Genomic DNA, 27,042 nt, shown 5'->3' with positions numbered 1-27,042 from the left:
AAATTAGCTCTGAAATTTGTATATAGGTAGGTCTAGGCATAGCTGACATGTTTCTTTACTTCATCAAATAGATATTAAACACTTGAATTATGTATGACAAATTTTATTTCTATACAGTATTTCATATAATTAATTTTAAATTAAGCCTTATATCATTTTAGTTTAAAATCTTAATGTTTTTAAATTAACATGTATTTTGCCCATTAATTTTCATTAGCAGCTTTTAATATTTTAGAAGAAAATAACTCTTTGAGAGCATTTAAAACACTTTTAACTTTTCTACTTTGATAATTTATTTTATTTTATATATTTTGAAGGGCCACAGGTACAGCATATGGAAGTTCCCAGGCTAGGGGTCAATTCGGAGCTTCAGCTGCTGGCCTATGCCACAGCTACAGCAAAGCCAGTCTGAGCCATGTCTGCGACAGCACCGCAGATCATGGCAACGCTGGATCCTTAACCCATTAAGAGGAGCTGGGAAGGAACCTGCATCCTCATGGATATTAGTTTCATTTCCACTGAGCCATGACAGGAACTCCCTAATTTACTTTTTTAGGTAAATATATATCCACATTTTATTCACTTTGAAGTTACTATTTATCACATTTTTGTCCAATCATTTTTGTCTCATCAACAGAACCCAAATGTACATGATAATAATTAAATTTAGTTATTTTTTATATTTTGCCAACTTTCAGTCCTACAAAATGTGACTTTACATATAATTTTCAATTTTGTCATTTCAAAGGTACAATTGCAAAATACATTTGTATGATAAAATACACTTTACTTAACAATTTGTTAGCTTGTTTGTCATGCTTAAAAATTTAAACTGTGGCAAGTAAGCCTTAATTTGTATGCTTTTCTGAGGCCCTGACAATATTAGAGACAGTGTGAAGGAGGGACCCTCAGGTCTCGAGTCTGATCTAGTGGTTGCTGAGGAAACACCTGATCTGAGCCATCCATGCTGATTGCCTCCTCTTCCTTTTTTCCCCTTTTGTTTTTGTTGTTGAAAAACTAGTCAGAGGGGGAAAGAATCTCCTGGACATCAGTCCATATGCTTTCCCTTTTCAAGAAAGACTTAAAGGGAGTGAGGAGCCTCTGGGGTGGCAGAAGAGGCGCCTGGGAACAGCTTCCTGTAAGGCATCCACCTGTATGAGGACTGGCTGCCTTCCCAGTTCCCACCCACTTCTCCTCAGGGCTGGAAGATGCATAAAATTCCACTCTTAGAATTTTAAGTTTCAGTCTGTCTTCCTGAGAGCAGATTTGAATTTAGACAATGAGCAGAGAGGACCTGGGTTTCCAGGGCAACAGGGAGGGAGAACCACAGGGCACAGGGGAGCTGAGAGATGAGGGGAGATGTAATGGTGATGGAAGAACTGGAAGGAGGTAAGGGGAGGTTTGATGGAGATAAGATGGAAGGAAGTAAGGGGAGGTTTGATGGAGATAAGGGGAGATGGGATGGAAATAAGGGAACTGGATGGAGAGGAGGGTGGTAGGTTGGAGAATGGGGGAGCTGGGATGAAGGGGAGGGAAGGTGGGTGGACAGGAGGGGAGAAGGATGGAGATGAGGGGAGCTGGGATAGAGTTGGGAAAGGAGATAAGTCCAACTGCCCTTTCAGCTATTTTGCTGAGGGCTGAAGGGAAGGGAGGGTATTTTAGAAGGCAGATTTTAGTGCTGAGAGAGGGGGAGGCTTTCTGTTGAACATCGAGGGGGCCGTGTGTAGGCAAATACTCGAAAACAGGCTTCTGAATCAGACACTTGGGCCCAAATCCATCTGACAGCTTTTAGTTATCTGACCTTGGGCAAGTAGATCAACCTGCTTGGGTCTCAATCTTCTCATCTGTAAAATTTAGCAGAATATTAGGACCTATTTTATACGATTGTTGTGAGGACTGATGAGGTGTCATTTGATAAGTACTTGCTAGTGTGCCTAGCACACTTTAAGTAAATTATAGTTACTGGATAATTTACTCTCCTCTCCAGACCATGAATAACTCATCTGAATAAAGACTCCATAAGTTGCCTTTAACCTAAACTCAACCAAGCTTATTTCTGTTCTTACCTTGAAACATTCTGACCCTAGATAACATGCTTAGAAGTAGGAAAATTACCAAAAAGGGCTCTGACTCTACCTTGTCTAGTGTAGACCTCCTTGAATCTCCCTCTCACCATTGCCACCAGAATGATCTTTTAAAATGTGAATCTACTTGTTACTTTCCTAACTTCAAGTCTTTGAATGGCTCGATGTCTCCAAAACAGAGTGAAAGCTCTTTAGCTTGGCGTAGAAGGTCCTCTTGACCTGACCTCTAATGACCTTTTCTGCTTTTATGCCCTCTCCTATACATGTATGTGAATTTCCTTTCAAGTAACTGAATGCAGGAACTGCTTCATTCATTTCTGTCATTAATTTTCAATGTTTTTTTAGTTTCGATTAGAACATATCTTCACATGGTTCACAATTTAAAATACATAAAAAGGAATACTGTGAAAACTCTCCTCTTATTTCTTTTTCCAGATGCACTGTTACCCTTCTAGATTCAAATAATATTAATATTTTTTAAAAAATGTCTTTTGGGAAATGTTTCGGGCGAGTGTGTGCGTGTGTGTATTGTTTCTTCCCCCTTTATAAACTAATAGTAGCATATCATTCTGTATTCATCCTGTACTCTGATTTTTTTTCTCTCTAAAGTATCTTGGCAATCTTTCCATCTCAGTATATAGCGAGTTTTCTCATTCTTTTTTTGCCATGCATGGAGGTATTTATCTCTTTATACCTCAACATCTAGCACATAGTTAAATAAATGATGAATATTGAAGGAATGAAAGCAAAAGGACAGTTTCGTACTGTTCTTGAACATTAGCTGAAAAAGCCACTATATATTTTTTTCCAACACGTTTCACAGTCACACATGATGCAGACAAATCATGCAAAAGTTTTCTGATCTAATAATAAATAGGAATCTGACTTGTCTTATTCTTTCCTATCCATTAGAGGGAGACATGAACCTGTTGTATAAAGCCAACACTTGGGTTCTGTAACTAGAATATCTGGACCAACTGTACAGCTGGTGATCCTTTGTAGAATTTGAGCCCTTAATTAATCTCTCTAGGACTGTAGGATCTGGGATGATAAGGGAAGTTAATTGCAGGAGGAGAAAGCTGAGGACTAGGCATGATGACACAGGTGAACTCTGTTCAGTTACAAATGGCAAGTTAAATTCATCACCTTTGCTTGGTGCTGTGCTAGTAAACCAGCTGTGAAAGAAAGGTCCTGCTTGTTTGTAGTGTTTACAGATTCCCTCCAAAAAAGACAATTCTCAAAGTGAGCCATCAACCCAAAACCAGAGAGCAGTCATGAAGGGTTCCTGTCAATCAATTCCTGCTTTGTTTTGAAAGAAACAGACCTGAGCACCCCTAAGCTCCTCTCTGCCAAGAGACATCTGTAGTATAACTACTTCCCTGGCTGATTTCAAGCTAAGATTGGTTTAACAACTGAACTGCAAATTCCTTGGGTATTAAACAATAAGATCTTCTGAGTGTGACCAGGCTCCTCCATACTGCTGTGCTTTCTCGGGCCTTACCTGTAAAACATGGACAATAAATTACCCATTGTGCAGATTTTCTTATATAGCGGACACATAAGCACTTTGAACACTTTAAAGTGATGTTCCCCAAGAATGCCTGATTATAAAATCACCCAGTGTCTTGTGGAAAATACCCATTTCCAGGACCTGCATTAGAGCTCCTGGTTTAGAGCATGCTGGGGAGGAGGGGCCTGGGAATCTGCTTTTTACTTTATTTTAAATTTTTTATTGAGTTATAATTAACAAGAAATATTATATTAGTTTCAGATATACAACATAGTGATTTGACATTTTTATGTTATGAAATGATCACCACAATAAGCCTAGTTACCATTCATCACCATGCAGAGTTGCCACAATAGTACTGACTAAATATTCACTATGTGTACATTACATCCCCTTGACATTTTATAGCTGGAACTTTGTACCTGTTAATCCCCTTCACTTATTTCATCTGTCCCCCTAAATCCCATCCCTCTGGCAACCACCAGTTTGTTCTCTGTATCTATTTCTTTCTTCGTTTTTTGGGTTTTTGGTTTTTTGAGTTTTTTTGTTTTTTTGGCTGCCCTGAGGCATATGAAGTTCCCAGACCAGGAATCAAGCCACAGTTGTGACCTGCACTGCAGCTGTGGCAACACTGGATCTTTAGTCCACTGTGCTGGGCTGGAGATCAAACCTGTGTCCCAGTGTTCCAGAGATGCAGCCAGGCCCATTGGGCCACAGTGGGAACTCCTCTATGAATCTATTTCTGTTTTATTCTGTTTGTTCATTTGTTTTGCAGATTCCACATATAAGTGAGGTCATACAGTATTTTTTTTTCTCCTTTAGTATAATACCTTCCAGGACCTTGTACATGGCAAGACTTCATTCTTTTTTTAATGGCTGACTGATATTTCATTGTATATATATATACATTGTATATATACCACGTCTTCTTCAACTATTTTTTTCATTTTAAAAAATTTTATTCAAGTATAGTTGATTTATAGTGTGTTAATTTCACTGCACAACATAGTAGTTCAGTTATACACATATCCATTCTTTTTCAGATTATTTTCCCATAAAGATTACACAGAATATTGAGTAGAGTTCCCTATGCTATACAGCAGGCCCCTGTTGACCATCCATCGCATATACAAAAGTAAATCCACTCATCTATTGTTGGACATTTCAGTTGCTTCCATATCTTGGCTATTGTAAATAATGCTACAATGAACATAGGGGTACATATATCTTTTTGAATTAGTGCTTGTATTTTCTTTGGACAAATATCCAGAGGTGGAATTACTGAATCATATGGTACTTCCATTTTTAGTTTTTTGAGGAACTTTTATATTATTTTCCATAGTGGCTGCACTAGTGGCTGCATTCCCTCCAGTAGTACATGAAAGTTCCCTTTCATCCACATCCTTGTCAACACTTGCTGCTTCTTGTCTTATTGATAATAGCCATTTTGGCAGGTATGAGATGGTTTCTCATTGTGGATTTAATTTGCATTTTCCTGATGATTAGTGAATGTTGAGTATCTTTTCATATACCTGTTGGCCTTCTGTACCCCTTCTTTGGAAAAAAAATGTCTATTTAGGTGCTCTGCCCATCTTTTGAGTTGTTTGATTTTTTGATATCGAATTATACAAGATCTTTATATATTTTGGATATTGAACCTTTCTTGGATATATCATTTGCAAATATTTTTCCCATTCAGTAAGTTGCTTTATTGTTTTGTTGGAGGTTTCCTTCACTGCGTAAAAGCTCTTTAGTTTGATGTAGTTTCATTTGTTTATTTTTGCTTTTGTGGCCCATGCCTGAAGAGACATATCCAAAAAATATTACTAAGACAATGTCAGGGAAGTTACTACCTACATTTTCTTCTAGAAAATTTATGATTTCAGGCCTTATCTTTTTTCTTTTTTTGTCTTTCTGCCTTTTCTAGGGTTGCTTCCCACGGCATATGGAGGTTCCCAGACTAGGGGTCTAATTGGAGCTGTAGCCGCCGTCCTACGCCAGAGCCACAGCAATGTGGGATCTGAGCTGAGTCTGCAACCTACACCACAGCTCACGGCAATGCCGGATCGTCAACCCACTGAGCAAGGCCAGGGATCGAAGGATTGAACCTGCAACCTCATAGTTCCTAGTTGGATTCATTAACCACTGTGCCATGATGGGAACTCCATGGTTTCAGGCCCTACCTTTAAGTTTTCAATCCATTTTCAGTTTATTTTTGTACATGGAGTAAGAAAGTGATCCAGTTTCATTCTTTTGCATGTATTTGTACAGTTTTCCCAACACTGTTTATTGAAGAGATTGTCTATTCCCCATTGTATTTTCTTGTCTTTCTTGTCATAAATTAATTCACCATATGAGTGTGGGTTTATTTCTGGGCTCTCTATTATGTTCCAGTACCATACACTGTTGATTACTATAGCTTTGTAGTATAGTTTCAAGTCTTAGAGGGTGATATATCCAGCTTTATCCTTATTTCTTAATATTGCTTTGGCAGTTAGGATATTTTGTGGGTCCATATAAATTTTAGGATTATTTATTCTACTTTTGTCAAAAATACCATGGGTATTTTGATATGGATTGCATTAAATCTGTAGATTCCTTTGGATAGTATGGACATTTAATGGTATTGATTCTTCTTTTTTTTTTTTTTTTTTTAAGTTTAATAGTCTGGGAGTTCCCGTTGTGGCGCAGTGGTTAACGAATCCAACTGGGAACCATGAGGTTGCAGGTTCAATCCCTGCCCTTGCTCAGTGGGTTAAGGATCCCGCATTGCATCGCTGTGGTATAGGTCACAGACACGGCTTGGATCCTGTGTTACTGTGGCTCTGGCATAGGCCAGTGGCTACAGCTCCAATTTGACCCCTAGCCTGGGAACCTCCATATGCGTGGCAGTGGCCCAAGAAATGGCAAAAAGACAAAAAAAAAAAAAAAAAAAAAAAAAAAAAAAAAAGTTTAATAGTCTGGGGGAAGATATCTGCAGCATATATAAAAAAGACTGAATTCCTTAATCTATAAATTAATAATAAAAAATTAGAAAAAGTTGACAAAGAACATGAAGATGTAATTCATTAAAAAAAAAAAAAGAAACCAGGGAAGTTCCCATTGTGACTCAGCAGAAATGAATCTGACTATTATCCATGAGGACACAGGTTCAACCCTGTCCTCCCTCAGTGGGTTAAGAATCCAGCGTTGCCATGAGCTGTGGTGTAGGTCATAGACACAGCTTGGATCTGGCATGGCTGTGGCTGTGGCATAGGCCAGTGGCTGCAGCTCCAATTTGACCTCTAACCTGGGAACCTCCATATGACATGGGTGCAGCCCTAAAAAGACACACACACAAAAATGGCCAAGACATATAAAAAGATATTCAAGTTTAGTAATAACTAGGCTAATGCAAAGTTAAAACACAAAAACATTCTATGTTTGTGTATGTATCTCTGCACTATTTGGTTTTTGCTGAAGAATGATAGCTGCACTACTCATGTACATAAAAAATTTTAAATTAAAAATATTTGTCAATAAAACAGGCCGAAACATATCTTGTTTCGATTTGCATTTTCTTATTAGGGAAGCCAAACTCTTCTAATTTCATCGACTACTGTGTTTTTCTTTCTTTTCTTTCTTTTTTTTTTTGTCTTTTTGCCTTTTCTAAGGCCGTTCCCACGGCATATGGAGGTTCCCAGGCTAGGGGTCTAATCGGAGCTGCAGCCACCGGCCTACACTAGAGCCACAGCAACGCGGGATCCGAGCCACATCTGCGACCTACACCACAGCTCACATCAATGCTGGATCCTTAACCCACTGAGCGAGGCCAGCGATTGAACCCACAGCCCATGGTTCCTAGTCGGATTCGTTTCCACTGAGCCACAATGGGAACTCCTCATGTGTTTTCACTTGTCCACTCAGCATGATTTTATTACCTTTCTATCTTCTAGTGATATGAAATGTCATCTTTATCTTGCACTATATTATTATATATACTGGGATCAAATTCAGAGTTTGCATGATCACTTAATTTAATATACCAGTTTATTCTTGAATTAATGCCATACTACTTTAGTATGTAGCACTAATTTTAATACCTGGTGGTACTAGATTTCTCATTTCATTTTCTTCTTTTTCTCCTTTCTTATAGGAAAGGGTTTTCTTTTTTAATGATTTTTGTTTTTTCCATACTAGTTGTTTTACAGTGTTCTGTCAGTTTTCTACTGTACAGCAAAGTGACCCAGTCACACACACACACACACATATATATACATTCTTTTTCTTACATTATGCTCCATCATGTTCCATAAAAAGTGATTTAGATATAGTTCCATGTGCTATACACAAATGCAATAGTTTGCATCTATTAACTTATTAACCCCAGATTACCAGTCCATCCCACCCCCTCTCCCTCCCCCTTGGCAACCCACAAGTCTATTCTCCAAGTCCATGAGTTTCTTTTCTGTGGAAAGGTTCATTTGTGCCATATATTAGATTCCATATATAAGTGATATCATATGGTATTTATATTTCCCTTTCTAACTTAACTTACTTCACTTGGTGTGAGAGTCTCTTAATATGAAGTATTTACTTACTTCACTTAGTATGAGAGTCTCCAGTTCCATCCATGTTGCTGCAAATGGCATTATTTTGTTCTTTTTTATGGCTGAGTAGTATTCCATTGTGTATTTCTACCACATCTTCCTAATCTAATCATCTGTCAATGGACATTTAGCCTGTTTCCATGTTTGGCTATTGTGAATAGCACTGCAATGAACATATGGGTGCATGTTTCTTTTCAAGGAAAGTTTTGTCCAGATATCTGCCCAAGAGTGGGTTTGCTAGATCATATAGTACTTCTGTATTTTCTGAGGTACCTCTATACTATTTTCCATAGTGGTTGTATGGTATTGATTCTTCTAATCCATGAGCATTGCTATAGCTTTCTATTATTTATGTTGTCTTCAATTTCTATCCTCAGTGTCTTATAGTTTTCAGAGAACAAGTCTTTCACCTTCTTGGTTAAATTTATTCCTAGGTATTTTATTATTTTTGATGCAATCGTAAATGAGATTTATAATTCCCTTTATTCTCTTTCTGATTGTTATTTGTATATAGAAATGCAACAGATTTCTATATATCAATTTTGTATCCTGAAACTTTATTGAATTCATTTATTAGTACTAAGAGTTTTTTGGTGGGATCTTTGGGGTTTTCTATATATATAGTATCATGTCATCTGCAAATATCAATGCTTTTATTTCTTCTTTCTAATTTGGGTAACTTTTATTTGTTTTTCTTGACTAATTGCTGTGGCTCAGACTTCCAATACTATATTGAATAAAAATGGTGAAAGTGAATATCCTTGTCATGTTCCTGATTTTAAATGAAATGCTTTCAGTTTTTCACCATTGAGCATAATGTGAGCTATGGGTTTATCATAGATGGCTTTTATTATGCTGAGGTACCCACTTTGTATCTACTTCATTGAGAGTTTTTATCATAAAAGGATGTTGACTTTTTAAAAATTTATTTTTTATTGAAGTATAATTGATTTACAATGCTGTGTTAGCTTCAGATGGACCACAAAGTGATTAAGTTATATATATGTGTGTGCGTGTGTGTATACATATGTATATATACTTTTCAGATTTTTTTCCCCATATAGATTATTATAAAATATTGAGTATAATTCTGTGTTTTACAGTAGGCCCTTGTTGTTTTTCTATTTATATATAATAGTGTGTGTATGTTACTTCCAAATTCCTAATTTTTCCCTCCTCCCCACCTTCCCCTTTGGTAACCATAGATTGTTCCTATTTTATAAATAGGTTTATTTGTATCATTTTAAAGATTCTATACATAACTGACATTTTATGATATCTGTCTGACTTAGCTCACTTGGTATGATAATTTCTAGGTCCATCCATATTGCTGCAAATGGCACTGTTTTTCTTTTTTATGACTGAGTAGTGTTCCATTGTGTGTGTGTGTGCATTTGTGTGTGTGTGTGTATACACAGTTTCTTTATCCATTTATCATTTAGGTTGCTTCCATGTCTTTCCTATTATAAATAGTGCTGCTGTGAACACTGGGATGCATCTATCTTTTCAAATTAGAGTTTTTGTCTTTTCCAGATAAATGCCCAGAAGTACGATTGCAGGATCATATGGTTTTTTTAAGGAACCTCCATACTGTTCTCCATTGTGGCTGTACCAATTTACATTCCCACGAACAATTTAGGAGGATGCCCTTTTCTCCACACCCTCTCCAGCATTTATTATTTGTAGATTTATTAATGATAGCCATTCTTACTGGAGTGAGGTAATACCCCATTTTAGTTTTGATTTGCATTTCTCTATTAATTAGTGTGGTTGAGCATCTTTTCATGTACCTGTCAGCCATTTGTATTTCTTCGTTAATTTCTATTTAGATTTTCTATCCATTTTTGTATTGGATTGTTTGTTTTCTTCATATTGAGTTACATGAGCTCTTAGTATATTTTGGAAATTAAGCCCTTGTTGGTTGCTTGTTTATAAATATTTTCTACCATTTCAGAGGTTGTGTTTTCATTTTATTTATGATTTCCCTTTGCTGTTCAAAAGCTTTTGCTTTTTTTTCCCCCAAGGCTTGTTTTTATTGAATGAGTGATCTATGGAATTGCTGAGGCTACTATGTACAGAGAAGAGGGGAAGAACTTTATTTCTTGGTCTCTCCCTTCTTGGACAGAGTCTTGATGATTTCCTCCTTCTTGGCCTAGAGCAGCTCTTCAGGGCACTTGCATGCTTCCTTGATCTTAGACCTGCAGGCCTCAGCCTGGTCAACCAGAAGCTTGTGAGCTTTGTCTGCTTTCAGCTTATGGATATGTTCCATGACAATTCACTTGTTTTGGAACACATTACCCTTCACTTTCAGGTACAGGCTGTGATACATGTGGTGGTCAATCTTCTTAGATTCATGATATCTTCTGAGCAGCCAGCAGAGAATTCTTATCCTTCTCATCCAAGTTACCTTCTTGGGCATTCGAGCATTGGCAGTACGCTTCCACTTACCTATGCCCATATGCCTGTCCTCCCATGGGCCAAGGTGTTTTTCTGGCATCAAGCCCAGGAATGGATGGTCACAGGCTTCGGGATGATCAGCCTATCTTTGATAAGCTTCTGGATCTGCTGATGGGAATTGGCATTGGTGATTTCATTCGTCTCATTGAGGTCCAACCACCTTTCTTTTTGTCACAGTGGAGGACACTGGAGGCAACCTCTTCTGAAGCCTGAGCATACTCATGGCAGCAGCTGTAGTGGCAAAAGGAAAGCAAAGGCTTTTATGTTTAATTGGGTTCCATGTGTTTATTTTTGCTTTTATTTCTATTGCTCTAGGAGATAGATCTAAAAAAAAAAAAAATGTTGCTGTGACTTATGTCAAAGAGGGTTCTGCCTATGTTTTCCTCTAGCAGTTTTATTGAATCTGGTCTTACATTTACATCTTTAATCCATTTTGTGTTTATTTTTACATATGGTGTTAGAAGATGTTCTAATTTCTTTCTTTTACATGTAGATGTCCAGTTTTTCCACTTATTGAAGAAACTGTGTTTTCTCCATTGTATATTCTTCTTCTTCTTTTTTTTTTTTTTTTTTTTTTTGTATTTTCTAGGGCCGCACTCACAGCATATGGAGGTTCCCAGGCTAGGGGTCTAATCAGAGATGTAGCTGCTGGCCTATACCAGAGCCACAGCAATGTGGGATCCGAGCTGAGTCTGCGACCTGCACCATAGCTCACATCAATGCTGGATCCTTAACCCACTGAGCGAGGCCAGGGATCAAACCCGCAACCTCATGGTTCCTAATCAGATTTGTTAACCACTGAGCCATGATGGGAACTCCTCCATTTTATATTCTTAAGACTAGTGTTTTCTTATTGATTTTCTATATGGATGATTGATCTTTTGATGAGCAGGATAGATTTGTTCTTATTGCCATTTTGTTAATTGTTTTCTGGTAGTTTTGTAGTCTTCTCTGTTTCTGTCTTCTGCTCTTAGTTTCTTCTCTTGATAGATTCCTTTAGTATTATGTTTGGATTCCTTACTCATTATTTTTCATGTAGCCATTGTAAATTTTTAGTTTGTGGTTACCATGAGATTCACATATATTGACCAGTATGTATAGCTGTCTCTACATACTGATAGACATACATACTTTAGGCTGATAGTAGCTTAAATTTAAAGGCATTATAAAAGTGATAGGGATGGAGCAGACACAGGTATTTTTAGAAGTCCCAATAAAGGACCACAGATAAGGAGGGAAAATTAGGGGACATTGGGAGATCACTATAAGTAAATAAATTGCTCAAAAAGCCATCAGAACAAGGCAGGTTTGCTTCATTAGTGGAGGCTTGAGAATTGCCTCAGGTTGTTGGTGGGGGATGGCATTAGGCCTGTATTCATATTCAGACCAAGGGCCAGAGTTTGAGGACCACCTTTCTGTTGATTTGAATATACACCTTACCTGCTACTAAGGAGGAGCTACTATTCCCAGGAAGGAAGAAGTGGTCTTTTCCAACCCCCACTCCCCTTGGCTGATAAAAACTGTAGCCCACCGGATCCTCAGGGCAGAGCTTCTGTGCCTGCCTGCTTGCATTTCTCACAAGCATCCTATCCAATAAATCTATTTCTTGCCTATGACTTTGTCTCTCACTGAATTTCTTCTTCGTGGAGACATGAAGAACCTGAACCTCAGTAAGTCCAGACATTGGGTGAGTGAAAACATGGGTTCAAGTCCCAGTCTGGATTTAGACTGGGTTCGAGTCCTAGCATGTGAGTTCAAGTCCCAATCTGTATTCTGGCTAGGTTCAGGCCGTTAATACTGTCAGTTTCAAAAACACTACATTTTTCACTGCCCCTCACCAGGTTTTATGTTTTTGATGCCATATTTTACATCTTTTCATTTTGTCTATCCCTTATTATAGTCGTAGTTGATTGTATTACTTTTGTCTTTTAACTGTCATACTAGCTTTTCAGTGTCTGATCCACTGCCTTTACTATATGTTTGCCTTTACCAGTGAGATTTTTTCTTTCATTCTGATTTCTTACTTCTTTTGCATATAAAGAAGACCCTTTAACATTTCCTGTAAGGGGAGTTCCCTTCGTGGCTCAGCAGTTAATGAACCTGACTAGGATCAATCCGTGAGGATACAGGTTCAATCCCTGGCCTTGCTCAGTGGATTAAGGATCCAGTGAGCTGTGGTGTAGGTTGCAGACACAGCTTGGATCCTGCATTGCTGTGGCTGAGCTGTAGGCCAGCAGCGATAGCTCCAATTCAACTCATAGCATGGGAACCTCCATATGCTGTGGGTGAGGCCCTGGAAAAAAAAGTCCTGTAAGACCAATTTAGTGATGATTGTTTTATCAACTCCTTTAGTTTTTGCTTGTCCAGGAAACTATTTTTCTGTCATTTACTTATGAATGATAGCCTTGCCAGACAGAGTATTCTAGGTTGTAAGTTTTTTTTTCCTTTTAGCACTTTAAAATATATCCTGCCTCTCCCTTCTAGCTTATAAAGTTTCTGTTGAAAAAGCAGCTGATAGTCTTAATGGGGTTTCCTTTGTATGTAATTAGATGTTTTTCTCTTCCTTTTGATATTCTCTCTCCCTCTCTCTCTCTCTCTCTCTTTTTTTTTTTTTTTTAAGGGCTGCACCCATGGCATGTGGAAGTTTCCAGGCTAGGGGTCGAATTGGAGCTATAGCTGCCAGCCTATATCACAGCTCACCACAACACTGGATCCTCAACCCACTGAGCAAGGCCAGGGATCAAACCCTCATCCTCATGGTTCCTAGTCAGGTTGATTAACCACTGAGCCATGAAAGGTACTCCCTCTCTCTTATCTTAATTTTTGCCATTTTAGTTATAATACATCTTGGTGTGGATATCGTTGGGTTCCTCTTGTTTAGGATTCACTGTACTTCCTGTTGTCCCAGAGATCCCTTAAATTCTCCTCATTTAAAACAATTCTGGAGTTCTTGTCGTGGCACAGTGGTTAATGAATCTGACTAGGAACCATGAGATTGCAGGTTCGATCCCTGCCCTTGCTCAGTGGGTTAACGATCCGGCGTTGCCGTGAGCTGTGGTGTAGGTTGCAGACTCGGCTCGGATCCCGTGTTGCTGTGGCTCTGGCGTAGGCTGGCAGCTACAGCCCCAATTAGACCCCTAGCCTGGGAACCTCCATATGCCGCGGGAGCGGCCCAAGAAATGGCAAAAACAAACAAACAAACAAACAAACAAACAAAAACAATTCTGTTTTCTTTTTGCTGTTCTGATCAGGTGATTTCCATTATTCTGTTTTCCAGCTTGCCTATCTCTTCTTCTGCAAAATCTAAACTTCTGTTGATTCCCTATAATGTATTTTTAATATCAGTGATTGTATTCTTTATCTCTGATTGGTTCTTACTTATATTTTCTTTATTTCTTTATTTCTTTATTTATTTTTTGTCTTTTTAGGGCTGCACCTGAGGCATATGGAGGTTCCCAGGTTAAGGGTCGAATCAGAGCTGTAGCCGCTGGCCTATGCCACAGCCACTGTGTCTGCAACCTACACCACAGCTTACTGCAATGCTGGATCCTTAATCCACTGAGTGAGGCCAGGGATCAAACCCACAACCTCATGGATGCTAGTCAGATTTGTTTCCACTGAGCCACTACGGGAACTACTTTACTTTTATTTTCTATGTCTCTGTTGAAGTTTCCACTGGATTCCGCCATTCTTCTCCCAAGTTTAGTGAGCATATTTATGACTATTTCTTTGAACTCTTTATCAGTTAAACTACTTATCTCTATTTCATTAGGGCTTTTTTTCTGGCTTTTATTTTGTACTTTTGTTTGGAACATATTCCTCTAACTCTTAATTTTGTTTAATTTTTTTGTTTCTATTAATTAAGTGAAACAACTACCTCTTCTGGTCTTGAAGGAATAGACTTGTATAAGAGTGACCCTATATGGACTGCTTGCCACCTGGTGGCTTTAGCAGACCAGCTGGATCTGGAGTGGATGCAACCCAGGGAAGTGCCCTGCACCCAAGGCTGACTTTGTAGGATGTCTGGAGCTGAAGCAGACATGGAGGGAACCCTGGGGGATCTAAAGAATGGCATTTGCCAGCACCTCTAACCCCAGAGAAGGCTCCAACTGTTCTCTGCCTGTTTAGCAGAAACTTTAGGGTTAGTAAATTAAACTGTTTCCAGTATAGTTTAGGTGTCCGTAATTTCTTTTTTTTTTTTTCTTTTTAGGGGCACACCTGAGGCATATGGAAGTTCCCAGGCTAGGAGTCAAATCAGAGCTGCAGCTGCCAGCCTACACCACAACCACAGCAATGTGGATCTGTGCCAGATCCTTAACACACTGAGTGAGGCCAGGGATTGAACCCTCATGGATACTAGTTGGAGTCTTAACCTGCTGAGCCACAATGGGACCCCTAGGTGCCCTCTACATTTTACTTTTTTTTTTTTTTTTTTTTTTTTTTTTGCTGTGTCACAGGATGGGCAAGTTTGTGTTAGGCCCCTCAGCAATGTCCCTCCCTACTGCAGGTTGCTGTGTGAGGGGTGTGTTCCCATGGATTAAGTGTCTCTGTATTTTCTTACTGGTTACTGTGTGGTTCTTCTACATGCAGTAGCTCTTCAAGCAGCCCTTAAGTCTTCTTCAGGGGGAACTGCTTTATATGTAGGTGTATATTTTGCATGTCCCTGGGAGTAGGTGAGCTCAGGGTCCACCTAGCTGCCATCTCAGACCCCTGCTGGGAATCTGTACTTTCAAGTGTCCTAGGTACCCGCTGTGATCCAGGAATATTGGGAAACACTGCTCTAAATTAGTGCTATAATTTGGTCACATATCAGTAGGTCTTTCTGACTCACTTCACAGTTGAGCTTGCCTGAAGAGATGTATGCTAATTTCTAGGGCTAACTCCAGGCAAAGCAATTTCTCTATTACCCCTCTACCCTCAGAACCCAAACATCTCTAGCTGGGAAGCTAGCTCCTTGCCCTTTCCTAGGCCAAATCTAACCTGTGAAGCCCTTGGTTCCAAGGACTGCTGTGTTGTTTTAAAGCTATTGTTTGTTAAGAATTTACCATGTGTCAGGCATGTTACAATTCATCCCTTCTTTTCATCCTTACCACCATCCTATGAAGTAGATTCTTATATTCTTCACATTTTACAGAAGAAGATCAAAGAGGCCAGAAAATATTTGAGGGCAAACAACTGGTAAGTGGTTGGGCTGAAGACCCAACCCAGGCCCCACTAACTTCAAGCCTGGCCACCATCCTGCTGTGGGCTCTTGAGGCCTGCCTACACTGGTACCTTTGCACTCGGCATCCTATCTGTGGAAGTCCTGTGCCCTGAATGCAGACTCCAGAGGCCACAGTGGATGGATAAGGAATTCTGAGGGAAGGATACAAAGCTGGGCCTGGGCACCTGTAGAATTCAGAGGAGATCCCAGGGGAGATCAGTGCCCTCTGTGTTTGAAATTCAGTCAGCTTAGGTAACACGCTCTGGGGATTAATGTAAATCTCTCCCTAAGAGGAACTCAAACATGCAGAGAAGTGATTTCTCATCTTCTGAATGTCCACAAAATTCCAAATCTCTACCATTCATTTGTGTGACTTAACAGTTATAACAGGTCTCATAGGTTAATTCTTAGCTATTTGCCTTTTCTCCTTAACTAGTGTATAAAGCCTTAGGGAAATCAACATTTCACAGAGAATGGGCATTAAACTGAAACAGACGTAGTTTGAATCCTCTGCCCTTCCTAGCTGTGTGATATTCGGCAATTTACTTAAACTTTCTAAGTGTTAGCCTTCTCGTTTGTTAAATGGGAACATAAATACTACCTACCTTATGAGATTGTTTTGAGGATTAAATGAAATAGTGCAAATAAATGGCTAATAATCAATTCCTGAATGAATGGTAATCATAGCCTCCTCTCCTCCCCCCTCCTCCTCATCATCTGAGAGCAAACACCTTCATGTGCTTTTGTGTTTCAGGTAGGCATGTAAGCATTATTGTTTTTCAGTGTTAAGGGGCATTTTTCCAAAGACATAAATGCCTAAAGTCAAGAAGCATTCTCCAAAAAAGAGTGTTTTATGAAAGAATAAATGTAATGTCAAGTGTCAGAATAATTTTAAGGTAAAAAAAAAAAAACACTAAAGAAGCTGTCAATAATTTTCTCTCTTGACTGGTATTTTAGTCTGAGATAGGGTGGGAAGGGTGGAGGGAAGGGATGGGGTCAGGCTGACGTAAGTCTGCAGATACGAGCAATAGCAGTATAGAGGACAGGCAGAGACCCCCGTGCTTGGAGGGCAGGAAGTGAATCTGCCGAGGGGAGGCATGTAGGGATCTATGGAACGTGTCTGATCACCTGGGTTCCTATAATTGTGTGGAGAACTCACATAAGTTTCTTCGTTTGTAAAACAGGGATAAAATCATTGTCACGGAGTTGGTATGGAAATGAAGCGCTACATGGCCAGTCAAATGCTTTGTTAACTATAAAAGTCAATGTCATCCTAGGGCAGAAGTTCTTAGTAAGCTCTGGCTGGTAGATGGAAGAGTATGTGGGAGCGGATGAGGAAGCTTATGGTCTGGACATGGGCAGAACCATGAAGGAGAGATTAGTGAGCAAAACTGCCAGAATGTGGATGGGGGGGGGCAGATTAGAGCTGTAAAAAGAAGAGAGAAAAGGGGAAAATGCAGGAATCCTAGTACTTTGACAACACTGGCAATCCCTCAGACGCTGTATGAACTATTTGGAGAAGGTTGTTTCCTGGCTGTAATTCCCAGCGAAGGAGGGGATTGGACACTGGAGAAGACCATTTCTTTCCCCAGTGAGGCTTATGAGATCAAGCCATGAGATACGTGAAAGAAGCACCTTCTCTCTGTACACAAAAGACAGAGCCTATATTTTTATAAAAGCCACTAATGCAATGTGCATCACTAAAGTGTTAGTTGATGTGGGTGTGCAGGACAGTGTAAGACATTTCTGGTAACTTTCCATGATATGAACAAAGAACTTGAAAATGTCAAATACATTTATAAGAAGTAGAAAAAAACCAGTCATTTTTAAAAAAAAAATCTTAGGAGTTCCCGTCGTGGCACAGAGGTTAACAAATCCGACTAGGAACCATGAGGTGGCAGGTTCCATCCCTGGCCTTGTTCAGTGGGTTAAGGATCCAGCGTTGCTGTGAGCTGTGGTATAGGTTGCAGACACAGCTTGGATCCCGTTGCTGTGGCCTGGTGTAGGCTGGCGGCTGCAGCTCCGATTAGACCCCTAGCCTGGGAACCTCCATATGCCACAGGAGTGGCCCTAGAAAAAGGCAAAAAGACAAAAAAAAAAAAAAAAAATCTAAACTCTATGGAATCAGTCTCATTAGAACCTGGGCCCCTTAAGCTATGTCCGTCTATACCATATCTCCTTTTTGACCTTATTTCTGGGGATATTATACTGTTTGACCTGTTATTAATATTATCTATTCTATGGGAGTTCCCGTCCTGGCGCAGTGGTTAGCGGATCTGACTAGGAACCATGAGGTTCCGGGTTCGATCCCTGGCCTCGCTCAGTGGGTTAGGGATCCGGCGTTGCCGTGAGCTGTGGTGTATGTCGCAGGCACGGCTCGGATACCGCGTTGCTGTGGTTCTGGCGAAGGCTGGCAGCTACAGCTCCAATGAGACCCCTAGCCTGGGAACCTCCATATGCCACAGGAGCAGCCCTAGAAAAGGCACACACATTAAAAAAAAAAAAAAAAGTATTATCTTACTCTGTGCTGGAAGAGGTAAGGAAGCTGCCTTTCCAGTACTGCATTTGAGTCATTTGTGAAATTGTATATTACAATTTCCCACCATTTCTAACAGTTCTTTAACATTTTCTTTCTCAACTGGGTGTTCACATTCATGCCAGTGACCTTGAGGGGCTAGTTTCTTTTCTAGCACAAGAGAGAATTGCTTCCATCGGAATTGGTGCTGAGGACAGGAATGGATATTCTTCATATTGTTTGGTTTCAATGGATAGAAAATTAGAAACTCAAGATATGTGAGAGGTTTGTGTGGAATTTAAGTGCTTTCAAGCAGCAGTAGACAGGACAAAAAGTTACTTTGCGAATGTCAAAGACCAAGACTGAACAAAGTGAGGATGACTTATAAGGAACTGACTGCACATACCGGGTGCCCAGGTGGTTCATTTCAACTGCGGGTCAGAGTAACCTTGTCCTGTGGTCCGTGTGCCCAGGTATCAGGTTGGGTCTACCTTTCTGCTTCTGTCCTTGGTCACCTTACTAGAGGCTCCAGTCAAAAATATGTCAGTAAAGTATAAAGTAATGTAAATATACATACAGGTGCTCATTGTCTAGACAAGACCTTGGCAAAAATTCATTTACTAATACCCGGGCTCTACAGGACAAATAGGCCTCAGTTTACACAACAAATAAGAAAAGCATCACAAGGTTAACAGCAGAGAAAGGAAGAATTATCAGGTGGATAGATGACTCTGGGTTGGAACATTCACTCTGCCACATGCATGTGGGTGATCTTACCAAAAATTGCCTCTCCGAGCCTCATTTTCCCCATCTATAAAGCAGAGATGACTACTGGGATGTTAAGAGGGTTAAATGAAATAACTGAACCAACCTGTGCAGGGCTGCCTGTTGTGGTACAGGGGCCAGAAGGATTACATAAATATTAGGTTCATTTTTATTTCTACAAAAGACATGATCCTGAAGAGCTCTACCCAAATTCAGCTTTTGAGTATCAAATTCTATTTTATGAACCGTATTTTGTGCAGCTGGGATAACCCCTAACATATTGCATTACTAATACCACCTTCCCAATTCATTGCCATCAAATAAATGTGTTATTGCAGGTGCAATGACTCTTTCCCTTCTCTTTTATTAATTCCATAGTTTGGGATTTATCTCTCAGATCCTCTTAAAACAGAGCAATTTATATCCACCTAATATGAAGAACAAGCCTGATCCTGTTATACTTTGGAGCTGGGAAGAGCATCCCGGACCTAAATCCTCCCACTTGGCCTCAGGCTGAGAAGAGAGTGACAACCCTAAACCAATGTGGCCAAAAAAATAAAACCCTAAAAGTAGAGTTGCCATATTATCCAGCAACTCCATTCCTGGACATATATCCAGATAAAACTCTAATACTCTAATTCAAAAAGATATATGTACCCCAATGTTCATAGCAACATTATTTACAGCAGCCAAGACATGGAAGCAATCTAAATGTCCATTGGCAGATGAATGGATTAAAAACTGGTGTGTGTGTGTATAGTATATATGATATCACTTATATGTGGAATCAAAAAATGACACAAATGAACTTATTTACAAAACAGAAATAGACTCAGACAGAGAAAATAAATTTATGGTTACCAAAGGGGAAAGGGGGGTGGATAAATGAGAACTTTGGGATTAACAGATACCAAAAAAAGCTATAGAGATCTTTTGGATGGTGACAGTGGTTGAAGGAGTTGAGGGAATGAATAGTCTTTAAAAATTTACTTCAAGTACTTTGTGATTTAAATCTAAGAAAATGAAAACACATCTTCAAATATTTTTTATATTCTTGAATATTTTTAATATAGAAGAATTCCTTCTGGGAATGGGGGAAATTGCATATAGAGCTTCTTCCACCAGGCCCTGTGGTAGATAAGTCTTTTTTGGACATTTTCTACCTCATGTATCCTCATACTGACTTTCCAAGACTCAGATTATAATCCATATTTTATAGCGGCAACTGTTGCTCAAAGAAGTGATGCAGTGTCCTCCAGGTTGCACGGCTAAGAATTTGTGGGTTTGGGATTTGAATCCATGTTTGTGCAGATTTATGTATTTTCCACCATCAGATCTGCCAGCCATCTAAGAAATAGCCATGATTCTCAGAAGCAGAAAAATTTTCAACTGCAAGCTACTGACTCACAATAACAAGAAAAGGAAAAAATAAAAAACCACTATCAAGTAAAAAGCAACTGTCATCATTTTCAGATACAAATATGGAGTCCCCACTGTGGCTCAGGGGAAATGAATCTGACTAGTATCCAAGACGCCGTGGGTTCCATCCCTGGCTTTGCTCAGTGGGTCAGGGATCCCATGTTGCTGTGGCTGTGGTGTAGGCTGACAGCCATAGCTCTGATTTAAACCCTAGCATGGGAACTTCCACATGCAGGGGTGCGGCCCTAAAAAGCAAAAAATAAAAAAAATTTAAAAACCCAAAGATAAAAATATACATGACAGCCAGATGTAATATGTGATCCTGGATAGGCTCCTAAACTGTGGAAAAAAATATTTCCTTATGACATGAAAGATAATGGAACAATGGATGAAATTTGAATAGAGTCCACTGATTAAATAATAGTAATATATTGATGCTAATTTCTGGGTTTTGATAATTGCGCTGTGGTTATATGAGAGGATGTCCTTATTTTTACTGAGGTTAAAAAGACATCATGTTTCTTATCCTTAAAAGTATTAGATAACTCATTAGATTATCTATTCCACGAGGCAGACAAAACTCGGGGACTAAGGATGAAGGATATATGGCAATTCTTTGTACTATTTTTATAACTTCACTAACTCTGAAATTACCTCAAAATATTTTCAATTTTAAAAATGTTCCAGGAAACATCCAGAACAGCTATCCAGGTAAAACTCCAGCTATGCAGATAAAGCTCTGCAAAAATATTGCTTAGGTCCTGTTTTTTTCATTCTTTTCTCTTTCCCTTCTCTCCAGGAAAACTAAAATTAAAAAATGATTTGGCTCCACTGAATGGGCTGCTATTGCTGAAAAGCAACACAAATTCTACACGGAGGCAAGCCTTCTGCAGGAGTAACCTGTTCCCCTTGGGGCACCAGGTAGGACCCATGCAGGAGACACCAAAAACTCCTTCTCCTGTGAAGGTGGATTTGGGGTGGGTGGTTTTTCTCCAGAGCAGCATTTACTCGCTGTCAGCATATGAAGTGTCCCTCTGCATCTCCACCGATGTAAGAGCAGCCCTGCATCTTGGTCCAGAATCCAAGAAGCAGAACAGCACGTAGTGAATATGGAGCGCCGGGCACCCTGCGGTGAGAAAGGTCTGGAAGGTCTGGAAGTTGCGCTTTTGATGAAGCCAGAGGAGTTTCGCCGGCTAGCAGAGCCCCTCTCTGGAAACACATTTTATGCAGAGAGCGTAGGAAACCCACATTCAGCAGAGAACGATCATAAACAGCGAGGCGTAAAATAACAGGTAGAACTGGATGTCTGGGCTTATGTAATATTTTATGTAATGGAACATCTAGGAGTCCACAATTCAAGCAACCCCAGCTCCCCACAGGCTGAACTCCCGCTGTGTAATCTTGCACAAAAGCAAATCCTGCCTGCAGCCCACCCCCAGGCTCCCAGCAACCTGGGATCCCTGTTTCCAAGCCGTGTTAAAGACCTTGAGTCCCAGCGGTCAGGGGAGGAGGTAGGTTGTAACTATAGTAGAAGCAGCGATTTCTCCGCCCTCTCTTTCCTTATTGCCTTGCACAATACGGTGTTTTCCTGATTCTCTATGTCTTTGACAGCTACATATCAAGAGTCCCTTGTGCACAGAGCCGACTTTTCTGAACACCGAAAACTGCTTCATACACACCCGCTCCCACCAAAAGGACAAGGCCAATTCTTCTGATAAATTTGTAGACTTGTTACCATAGAGACAGGCCCTGGGTACTCCAAGGCTGGATCAGCAGTACCATCTAGTGGGGCATTAGATACGCTGCAGCCCCCCGACTACACAATGTTGGATGAGAAAGGATTTTTTTCTTTTTTCCTTTTTTTTTTTTTTCTTTTTCTTTTTAGCTATCTGCTATTCTCCTTCAAGACTTCTAGTGATCTGTTCACCAATATCTACTTAAACTGAGTGGTTTTTTTCTTCCAGTTTCATTGAGCTATAACAATATTTGTACAGCATTGTGTTAATTCAAGATGTTGACTTACCGACATCATGAAATGATCACCACAGTAAATTTAGTGACCATCCATCATCTTACATATGTTCAAAATAAGAGAAAAAAAGTCTTTCCCCACGATGAGAAGTCTTAGAATTTATTCTCTTAACAACTTTCCTACATAATATACATTTATCGTGTTGTATAGTACATCCCTAGTACCTATTTGTCTTATGACTGGAAATTTGTCCCTTTTGATCCACCTTCATCTGATTCCCACTTCCTCCTGTCTCTGGTAACCACAAAGCTGATCTCTTTTCCTGAGTTCATTTGCTCAACTGAGGTTTTTGAAACTGTTTACTTCCCACGTGCAGAAAGAGTCCAACGTCAGATTTGGTGCTAGTATTCCATCTCATTTTCTGATGTTCTGCCTTGCTATCCCACACCTATCTCTAAATAAGTCAGGAACTGCTGTGGCGGGCCTCTGGATATCACATACAATGACAAAAATAAACCGATGCCTGACACGTAGGAGAACAAATCCTCACCGGGGATTTAAAATAAGTGATTATGTCCTCCTTCATTTTATTCTTTTGTTCAGCCAGCGTGGCTTCTACTCCACAAATATAGGTGTGCAAGAAGTAGATTTTCTTTGGTTTTCTATAAATGAGCTTACTCGTCCCATCAGGGAGCAGAAGATTGGTGTCATCAATAAATCCAGGGCTTCCTTCCCTCGCTATCCAAGTTCTGGAGGACTCATGCAGAGGTGAGTCTGGGGCCAGGTCCTCAGGGTCCACACCCCCCATCTGCCTGCTCATCTCCATCCCCTGGGGCAGAGCGTGCTACATCCGCCTGGTCCAGCCGTGCAGCGTCTCATGGCCACAGCCACCCCCTGCACCTCTGCCCTGTCATCGTCCCTGGTGATACAGTAAAAGAGGGTCACCCTCAGTGAGTATCTCTAATTAATGATCTGTCAACCCATATTTATCATGCCTATGCCATGACCCATTTGAGGGTCTTGGTATATAAAGATGAAAATAGAGTCCTTTTGTTAAGCTCATGGGCTCCTGGGGAGACAGATGTCTCTATAAAGTACAGGAATGCTTGGGGCAGTTGCTGTGAGGAAGACCAGGTCCATGATGCCTTAATCAAAATTCTTGGTCCAGATAGGTTTGGAATTCTGAATTTGTTGGATTTTAGGAACGTAACCAGTATATATATTGTATATTTTCTACAGTCTCCATCAGAGTCTGGGATGTCACCTGTCATCAACCACACCTATGGCAGCAAAACTCAGGAGGAGTAAAAGTGAAATAAAGACGATCGACACTTTCACGGCAGCTCAGGCAGGATTTGCCACCAAATGAGGTTTAGCACCAAAAAGGGAAAATTGTTGTTTTTCATCATTTTTGTTTGAGGTGAGACCCGGGAGTGAGAGCTGGTCTGGTAGCCAGGTGGTAGCCTTGCAAATGGAGGGAGGCCAGGTATAGCGACCTAGCGTAGGGCAGCAGCCTCAAGAGGTCAGTGTGTTGGGACTACTAAGCCAGGCCCTTGACTCTTAGACACCTCAGCTCTGTCTCAACCCCCACCCCCTCTTTTGCAGAAAGCCTTTTCTGACTGCCCACTCTCCCCTATGTAAATTTCCCCAGATGCTCTAAAACAATTCTGTGTAGTTCCTCGCAGATCCATAGATCTGAAATTCCTTAAATACAAGCAACATCTTCTCTCCTTGGCACTATCTGCTAAACCTACTCAAGGTTTTTCAGTCACAGCCACTCACACCCCTACAAATACAATCACATCTGCATCTAGCCATAATAACAGCAACATATTCGTAAAGAATTTGGAGTGGAATGGACTAGGAACTTGAGGTTAGTAGATGCAAACTATTACATTTAGAATGAATAAGCAATGAGGCCCTACTGTACAGCCCAGGGAACTATATCCAATCTCTTGGGCTAGAATAAGATGGAAGATAATATAAGAAAGGGAATATGACTGAATCACTTTGCTATACACCAGAATTGGCACAACACTGTAAATCAACTAATCTTTAATAATAATAATAATAAAAGAAATGTGGGGGCAATGGTGACATTAGTCCCCAATGTGAAAAGGAAGAGAGAGTGGATGGAATCCCTCAGGGGTGGCCTGTGCTTGCATTTTCTCTCCTTATCTTCACCTCATGGGACAAACAGTTGTCCCCTACGCTGGCCAGGAGACAGAATCTTTTCCTGTACATTAATTATTGAATTGGTGAAACTTCCAAAGCAGCAGTGTAAATATTCCAACAGTAAACAGGGGTGGGGGAAGCCAGATGGAGGGGTCTCCACATTTATTTTGGCTTCTCTGTCAATATATTTAGCTGATACCTGGATCTTTTAAAACACACTAATTTGGCTTTGCATGCACCATCACTAAATGTGGCTTCCATTTCAGTATTTCTTCTACAATTACCCAGGAAGAATGGATCCAAAACCCAGAATATAAGACCCAAAAGAACCTGCCTGCACTAAGAGGCAGGCCACCCCCTGCATAGGCTGGCAGGCCAACCCGGCTCCCGCTCCCCCAGCTGCTCAGGCAAAGCCACCCCCCTGCGTTGCAAATAGATGCTGAGGGAGTTTGAAGAGCCAGGGGGAGGGCTAGCAGAAGGGGGATATTTCTAAAATATGTCTGTTCTCTGGAGTTGGATAAATCAGCCTGAACTCCTCAGAACTCTATTTCTTGCAAACTGTGGGAATATAAAACCATATTATTGGTTCAGAGTTGCTCAGCGTGGGTTTTTTCTCAGGTTTTGAAGACATGCACAGCATAAAACCAAATATATTTTTAATACCCTGGAAACGTGTGGTAGATTTTAATGAAAGTGATTAGATGCAGGAAAAGAAATGGAAGTGACATGGAGGAAGTTGGTTGACCTGCAACATTTGCCTCCCAGCCACCCCAACCAGGAAGGATTCTGTGTTGGCATCTACTCAAGTGCAGAGGGTCTGGGCTGTGACCTGCAGAGAGCTCCCAGCATGAATAGCAAAGCTTCCAGGAAGGTAAGTGCCAACTTTGTGAATTCCCATCAATGCAGCAAGACAACTCCAAGGACTGACTTCACCTTCAGTCTTGTGCTAAGCAGTAAAGGTAAAACAGTGAATACAGTTCTGGCCTGGCCAGCATGGCAGGACAGAAAGTTTAGGTAAGTGAAACAAGACCCCAAAAGATGGGTGAAACAAGGTCCCCCACAACCTGTGACCATGTGATCTTCCAGGCAAAGAGAACTTTGCAGATGGGATTAAGCTGAGCATCCAGAGATGGGAGATCCTGGATTATCAGGATGAGCCCCATGTCATCACAGAGGTCCTCACGAGAGGAGGCGGGAAACAGTCGGTGGTAGGAGATGTGATGATGGCAGTGAGAGATTAGAAGGATGTGGGGAGGGGCCATGAGCCAAGGAATGCAGGTGGCCTCTAGAGGCTGCAATAAGGCATTGAAACATTCTCCTTTGAAGCCTCCAGAGGGAATGTAGCCTGGCTGGCACCTTGATCTTAGATTTCTGCCTTCCAGACTCTTAAGAGAGAATCAGTTTTCATTGTTGTGATAACCTAAGTTTGTGATAACCTACCATCAGAATCAAGGCAGTGAAGCTTTGAAGCAGGTGGCAAAAGGAGTGAAAGAACCACCATTAATTTTTAGAGGCACAACTCTCCACCTCTGGATGAGTCTCTTCATCAGTGGAGCAGCCAAGTCAAATCACACACATCTTCAGGGCTTTGCACTGTTCCACCGAAGAAACCAATCAAAATGATGATACCAATCAAAATGAAGAAACCGGTCAAAAAACCAAAACAAAGAAGCCAAATGAAACCAAGCAAAAAATGAAAATGGAAAATGAAAACGAAAAACAAAAATGAAAAAACCAAAACGAAGAAACCAATCAAAATGATGATAACAATCAAAATGATGATGTTCAAGGCAGCATGAGCTCATGAACTGAACAGGGCTCATTGCATTTGTCACAAAGGGATTGATGGTACTGGGCACATCAGTAAAGATCTAATGCATGAATGCGAAGTAAGAGCCCCACAAACTCTTAGCTTGGACCATTTAGTGGCTTAGTTAGCCAGGTGAGCGTTAATGACTCAATTCATCAAGGGCCAGGTCAACTGACTTGTGTAACCAACAAACTTACAAACTCCCATTTTACCACTTTGAGACAGCATGGTGTGGTGGAAAGAACAAGGGTTCTGGATGACTGGATGACTTACTAGGTGAGTTTTGGCAAATCATTTAAATTATGGACTTTCCATTTTCTCATCTGTGAAATGAGGACAATGCTACCTTATCAATTTGTGTTGAAAAAGCTGGCCCTGAACTCAATAAAAGGGAGCTATTCTTTTCTTATCTTATTAAGAGAAGTTTATTTAATTAATAATTTAATTTGTACCATTTGCAACACACTTCACTTACGTGATGAAAATGTGCCCTGTGTGCATTTGATATATGCCAATAAATAAGAACTTTGCCTAGGTAGACCT

At 40.3% G+C, this 27,042-nt stretch overlaps 1 long non-coding RNA gene and 1 pseudogene across 1 annotated transcript; one reads left to right on the top strand and one right to left on the bottom strand.

Annotated features, from left to right (window-relative positions):
• LOC110261687 lies at positions 1,317 to 24,449 on the top strand. Its single transcript, XR_002346141.1, has 3 exons — positions 1,317 to 1,389; positions 21,342 to 23,282; positions 23,754 to 24,449. It is a non-coding gene; the product is annotated as an uncharacterized LOC110261687 (long non-coding RNA).
• On the bottom strand, positions 10,279 to 10,863 carry LOC100156572 (annotated as a pseudogene).

This window comes from Sus scrofa, chromosome 7 (genome assembly GCF_000003025.6).
Source record: "Sus scrofa isolate TJ Tabasco breed Duroc chromosome 7, Sscrofa11.1, whole genome shotgun sequence".
Taxonomy (NCBI): domain Eukaryota; kingdom Metazoa; phylum Chordata; class Mammalia; order Artiodactyla; family Suidae; genus Sus; species Sus scrofa.
Note: the sequence above shows the minus strand (reverse complement) of the source record. Positions and strands in the feature narration are given on the sequence as shown.